The sequence below is a fragment of the Orcinus orca genome, chromosome 5, assembly GCF_937001465.1.
Source record: "Orcinus orca chromosome 5, mOrcOrc1.1, whole genome shotgun sequence".
Lineage (NCBI taxonomy): Eukaryota > Metazoa > Chordata > Mammalia > Artiodactyla > Delphinidae > Orcinus > Orcinus orca.
Window position 1 is genome coordinate 127,381,210 of NC_064563.1, and position 7,342 is coordinate 127,388,551.

Below are 7,342 nucleotides of genomic sequence, written 5' to 3' on the forward strand. Positions count from 1 at the left end.
AGGGTTTGGAGACAAGGAAACACTCTCACACTGTTGGTGGGAATGGAAATTGATACAGCCACTATGGAGAATAGTATGGAGGTTCCTCAAAAAACTGAAAATAGAGCTACCATATGACCCAGCAATCCCACTACTGGACATATACCCTGAGAAAACCATAATTCAGAAAGAGTCATGTACTACAATGTTCATTGCAGCTCTATTTACAATGGCCAGGACATGAAAGCAACCTAAATGTCCACTGACAGATGAATGGATAAAGAAGATGTGACACATATATACAATGGAATATTACTCAGCCATAAAAAGAAACAAAATTGAATTATCTGTAGTGAGGTCAATGGACCTGGAGATTGTCATACAGAGTGAAGTAAGTCAGAAAGAGAAAAACAAATACCATATGCTAACACATATATATGGAATCTAAAAAAAAAAAAAAAAGTTCTGAAGAACGTAGGGGCAGGACAGGAATAAAGATATAGACGTAGATAATGGACATGGGGAGACAGAAGGGTAAGCTGGGACAAAGTGAGAGAGTGGCATGGACATATATACTACCAAATGTAAAATAGATAGCTAGTGGGAAGCAGCCACATGGCACAGGGAGATCAGTTCTGTGCTTCGTGACCACCTAGAGGGTTGGGATAGGGAGGGTTTGAGAGAGATGCAAGAGGGAGAAGATATGGGGATATATGTATATGTAGAGCTGATTCACTTTGTTATAAAGCAGAAACTAACACACCATTGTAAAGCAATTATACTCCAATAAAGATGTAAAAAAAATAATAAAATAAAGTGAAAAGAAAAACAATGGAAAATAGGAAATAATAAAAATAAGAAACGTTTAATAAAAATGGCATATCATCTTGGAATTTTAAGTATGTAAGCCCAAACTAAGCTATACATATATACAAATTTTAAAAATTCAAATTTTAAATATGATGTTTTAAAGCAAAAATTAAAACCAATATATAAGAGGAATTCTGCAAGAACAAAACCATTGTAGAAGGAAACAAATCAAAAATGGATTTAATTATGTGAGTCTGACTGTTATCTGGGTGTGAGGCAGAGGTGCAGATAGGAACAGGAATGGCACACCTATAATGTGTCTTGAAAATGTTCTACAGGAGAGACTGTTATACTTGTGAGACTAACTGAACGTGTCTGGGAGACAAAAGTCTTACTATCTCCCAAGCTCTCCAAGGAAACTTTGAAAATGATAGTCACATTTCTCTTAAGGCATACAAAGAGACAGTGAGGGAAAAGGCATAAATAAAGTTTAAGACTGAGACACCCAAAAACATCCCCTGTCCCAGACATGTTGAATTAAAGAACATTAGAGTCATAGGAAAGCAAGGTACCCTAACTGTAAATTTGGCAACATGATTAATACTACCGTTACGTAAGGCGGTTTGGTGACCTGTAGTGAAGTGAAATAATTAAGTTAGGAAATCTAAGACACAGAATAGGTCAAATGCAAGTATAATTTATAATTCCCCCATCTTCAAACACTTACCAAATGACACTCTGAGAAGGCTTATAGGTCTTTTAAGTTAAATCTCACTGCAGATTACAGGAACACATAATACACCCGCTATTCTAGATAAAAAAATATCAACTGGATATTGCAGGTAAGGAAACCCAGAAAGAGGAACACAAGACAGATGAAGATTTCAAGTTTTAGGGTCAGTATCCGTTATGTCTAAACTTATATTAATTTTGAATATGAGTTTGAGAGGGTACCTACTATTACTATCAAAAGATGGAGGAAAACTTTCAAACGAGAAGTAAAATAGCACTTGTGTTAAGAGCATCTCAGAGACACATCTACATGGGATAAGTGTATAAACAAAAGTTTCTGAGTTGGAAATGAATTACTGGAAATCACATGAGATTTGCCTCATTTTCTCTATAATGTTGCATCCAATCACTGATTTGTTACTGGAGAAAATTAAATGCTCATGATTTGGCAAGAAATGGTAGCATCTGTACAGCTCAGATGGAATATTACTGATTTTTTTTTCACTTATGTGCAATTTGGTCCCATCCACGTATAGACTTCTATATTCCTATTATATATTCTTTCCATAGCTCATTATTGGGAGAAGTAAAAATGGAACTGTCACACTGGTGGGTGTTTCAGGGTTCACACTGCTGGGCAACTCCCTCTATTTCAGGGAAGATTTAAGAGATGTATAAAAGAGCCCTGGACTTGTCCCCAGTCATTTTCATAGATCTATGTATTGTGTCTGGAGCTCCTGCTTTATGTGGGACTGTTGGATTTAGGGAAGTTTTGAGAATTCCTTCTTGCTTTCATTCTCCATCTTTTATAGCCCCAAACTTGAATATCTCCAGCCTTAAATTTTATGCAAATTATACACTTCCTGAAAATAAAGTTTATAACACTAGAGGTTCAAAGATCATGCAAACATATTAATATTACAATGATAGACAAATTACCCCAAATGATGAAAAATACTAATTTTGATATTGGATGGCAGTTTACCAAATGAGTTGATAATATGCCAGTTATATAACCAGAATTAAGGTATCTGCTGGGATTTCTGTTTCATGTGTGTCTCCAAATTCAGAGACTTAATAAATGGATAAATTTGAACCCTTGAGAAAATTTCTTTTTTAAACATCTTCAGGCTTATTCATATTCACACTATATAGAGTAAAATGGGGTGGGAGTTAACAGGAAGAATTGTTTGCCCAAAATACTGAGTCATGAAAACACTCATCATTTGATAACAGCTGTTAAATCTTACTGCTGAACAGCTGGAATATGTCAAGGAACAAAGCAGACAAATCTCTTCTCTCGTGGGGCTCAGGATTTAATGGCTTGTTTGTGTGTGACGAAAGGAGGAATAAAGCAGTTTATCTAGCTACATTTAATTCAAATAATGATCGTAGTCTGACTAATCCAAGGGGATTATAAAATCTGCAATGTTTTTTTGTTTGTTTGTTTTTCAATTGCTACGTGGCATACCTGCAGAAAGTAATAAAAATCTTAAGTGTATGGTTTGATGTTTGATATATACCCATGTAATTCCCCCCGCATCAAAATACATAACATTTTAAGCACTTCAGAATCCTATCTTGTGATCCCTCTACAGTACTATCAATTCCCCTGATAAAGATGACTACTTTTTTTTAAAGGTTTGCCTTTTAATTAATTAATTAATTTATGGCTGTGTTGGGTCTTCGTTTCTGTGCGAGGTCTTTCTCTAGTTGTGGCAAGTGGGGGCCACTCTTCATTGCGGTGCGCAGGCCTCTCACTATCGCGGCCTCTCTTGTTGGGGAGCACAGGCTCCAGACGCGCAGGCTCAGTAATTGTGGCTCATGGGCCCAGTTGCTCCGCGGCATGTGGAATCCTCCCAGACCAGAGCTCGAACCCGTGTCCCCTGCATTGGCAGGCAGATTCTCAACCATTGCACCACCAGGGAAGCCCAAAGATGACTATTTTTATTTCTATCACTGGTGATTAGTTATGCCTGATGTGGCATTTCTTACTTTTCTTCATTCCAGGTTGTATCTGTGAGATACATCAGTGTTTTACATGTAGCTTTTTTTTTTTTTTTTTTTTTTTTTTTTTGCGGTACGCGGCCCTCTCACTGTTGTGGCCTCTCCCATTGCGGAGCACAGTCTCCGTACGTGCAGGCTCGGCGACCATGTGTCACGGGCCCAGCCGCTCCGCGGCATGTGGGATCTTCCCGGGCCGGGGCACGAACCCGTGTCCCCTGAATCGGCAGGCGGACTCTCAACCACTGCACCACCAGGGAAGCCCTACATGTAGCTAATTTTGCTAAGCCTTTAGCCTCCCTGCTACTTCTTTCTGCTGTAATTCTTGGTAATTCTTCATCTAGCACACAAGTAATTTACAGGTAAGCAAATATTTGAAGGAAGGAGAGCTGGCACAGTTTGAGATTAATTTCATCAATGTTTCCTCCTCTCCATGATTCTATCCTCTAGATTTAGCTGCTTTGTCTACCATGAATTCAAATCTCAGATTCCTCATCCCATTTCTCTCTTCTGCATCTCAAGTTTCTCCCTTTTCTGGATTTTCTTCCACCATTATACAGACATACATGGATGTCTTTTACAATGAAATATATGACAAACACATGTGCATGCATGTATGCTCTCATGCCAAACATCTCTCTTTCTTCACATTTCTCTCCAGCTATTTATCCATTTCCTTATTTCTTTCACCCAAATCTCTGGTTTATCACCTTCTTTCTCTTCTTATCCCACTTCACTCCACACCATTTCACTCAAACTGCTTTTATCCATATCACTAATGACACTTATATTGCTGAATTTTGTGTTTGCTAGTCTGTAAACATCTTTATCAGCTAGTCAGCATCATTTGATGCAATTTTTAATTTCCTCTATACCAGAAGATTCTTCTTTCGGCTTTGATGTCACATTGATCTTATATGTATTTTTAAGATTTCTTTATCCACTGGGTGGACCACTGACTACAAAGAATAAAGAGTAAAAGGAGAGACACATGTTAGGTGACTACTACAGCAATCCGTAAGTGACTTAGTCTTAGACTTAAGTGCAAAGAAGGATAGAGAGGTAAACACACATAATCAGGACATGTTTTCTAATTAGAATAGAAATTAAAGACACTATAGGCTGGTGAGGGAAAGGAAATAATGTCTCAAAATGGCTTTATTTTTAGATATGATAATTGGCTGAGTGTGGGTACAGCTACCCAAAATGAACATTTGCCAAAAGAGATCTGTGACAATAAAATTTCTCATTTAACTATGTCAAATAGAGGATAGGATATACAAGTTTTACAGAGTTTGATATATAAATGTGAAGTCCTTGGAATATAACATGAGCCATAGAGAAGGACCTTTGGAAAGAAAATAGATAGCAAAAAATAGGGGGAAACAGGATTGAGCCCTCCCTTTTCCTAATATTTACAAATAGATCTCAGAAGATTAAACAGTTACTGAATTGCTCCAGACTCCACAGACATCCTTCTGCAAATCTGATATTCCATCTTCAAGTACTGAGTTACCTGTGAACTGAAGTATTAAAACTTGACTCCTTTTCACTCCTTCTCAACTCTTTTCCTAGGAAGATCATTTGAAAGCATAGGAAGTAGTCTGAGGTCTTGTCCAGCTTTGTAGGGCAACAGAGTTATTGGGTTGGTCAAAAAGTTCATTTGGGTTTTTCTATACCATCTTAATGGAAAAACCCGAATGAACTTTTTGGCTAACCCAATAGTTTGTCTCAACGTAAACAGAATCTCAAAATCCCACAGAGATCCACTGGGCCTTAAGCAGAGCCTTACCTATCAGGTATACCCTCCAATGCCACCTTGCCTTGGCTACCACTGTTTCCTTGTGTTGAAGTTGATAGAAAAATGGCTGGAGAGACAAGACCTCAGTCAAATGATGAAAACCTGCAACACATTTAAATTGGTGACTGGTCTATATGCTTTACATCTCTATATAATCTGCTAGAGATGAACTTTGCCCGTGTCTATGCTTGTACCTATCAGTCTACTACCCCATTTTGCACAGCAGGATTAGTAGGAAATGACATAATCATGACTCTCATATCTCCTACACCTAGAGGTGTAAGAAGAGCTATGAGAAAATGAAGGTATTGAATTCTCTCTGCCTTTAATAAAAGAAAATGGCTATAAGAAAAAGAAAGCATCTGGAACAAGCTTGGGACACAAGAGGGAGATGCTAACATTCAGTGATGAAGGTTAAGTAGATTTTTCTGGCTGGAAGAGATGAGAGTGAAAGATAAAATTTAAGAACAAGACATATTTTCTATCAACATAAGTAAAGAGAAACATGGATTACAGACTTAGTCTACTGTGTTGGTGAAAGAGGTCAACACCTTTACATTGCTAAAGTTTTTGATCAACTGTAAGAACTTAATTGCTAACTCAGGTCCATAGGCATGACTTCCACCAACCCTCTTATCCCCTACAGCTTTCCAAGGTGCCACAATACAAATGTTTAAGGCATGAAGTGTAAATATGAAAACACAGGCTCTTTCTGGATATAAAGATTAATTTAGTTTGGAGATTGTAAGTCTTATCATGCTTTATTCTCTACATTTTGTGACCATGCTACTCAAATCTTCAGAGAGTGGGTCTTTTTCTGTAGGACTATATACACATGAGCCAAATACAATATTTCATATCTGCCTGCCAACAGATAAGGTACTGGATAATAAGACTGTTCATAAGAACCTTGCCGACTATGATCTACAACTAAGACGCTGGACCAATTTAGCCAAATACCATTACTGGGGAAATCATCTTTACAGCATTTGGAAATGAGTGACTACATTTATCACTGGAGATCCGAAAAACCAAAGTAACCCTAAAAGGAAACTCTGAGGGAAAAAAAGCCTTCTAGCAAGGATATTCATGGTTCTTAAACTACTGACTTTAAAGTTCATTTTGGAAAGGAATATAAAAAAAATATTCAAATGTTGTTTATAAACAGTATCTTTTTACATTACCTTTTATTACATGCACTAAGCAACAGGATTAAGGTTTTAAATCAATATTTTCTGTTTTTACTACTTTAAGTTAGATATTCAGATATGAATATAACTCAAACTTAAAAAAAAAACAACCACCCTCAAATAATGTAAATGAGAATTCTAGATCCCTACAACTTCATTATAAACTTAGTAGAAAATTAAGTTAATTGGGGCTTCCCTGGTGATGCAGTGGTTGAGAGTCCGCCTGCTGATGCAGGGGACACGGGTTCATGTCCCAGTCCGGGAAGATCCCACATGCTGTGGAGAGGCTGGGCCCGTGAGTCATGGCCACTGAGCCTGTGTGTCTGGAGCCTGTGCTCCGCAACGGGAGAGGCCACAACAGTGAAAGGCCCGCGTACCGCAAAAAAAACAAAACAAAACAAAAAAACAAAAAAGTTAACATCAGTGTTACCTTGAAACTGGAAAATTGAGGCTAAATAGTAGCAGTTACCTTATGGTGTTATGGCTAATGGTATCAGGGCAAAACTATATTACTTTAACAATTTACTTAAGATTAGTAGCAGGTTCTAATTTTGTAAAGGTAGAAGACAAATATAAAGTATCTACTGAGCTCAGTGTTCATGATTCTACCTTAGCTTCTTTCCTTCTGATTTCAAATTCCTATATTCTCAAATATATTAAATTTATATTTTAAAACGTTGATTTAGACAAGGTATTATATTACATTAGGTATTTTATATATATATATATATATATATATGGTAATATATAGGTATTACATAAGGTATTATATAATATACATAATTACCTAAGGGTAATATTGATATATATTATAGTAAGGGTTTAT

At 37.0% G+C, this 7,342-nt stretch overlaps 1 pseudogene; it reads left to right on the plus strand.

Annotated features, from left to right (window-relative positions):
* Window positions 1-497: 497 nt before the first annotated feature.
* On the plus strand, window positions 498-6,366 carry LOC101272727 (protein downstream neighbor of Son-like; annotated as a pseudogene).
* Window positions 6,367-7,342: the final 976 nt, after the last annotated feature.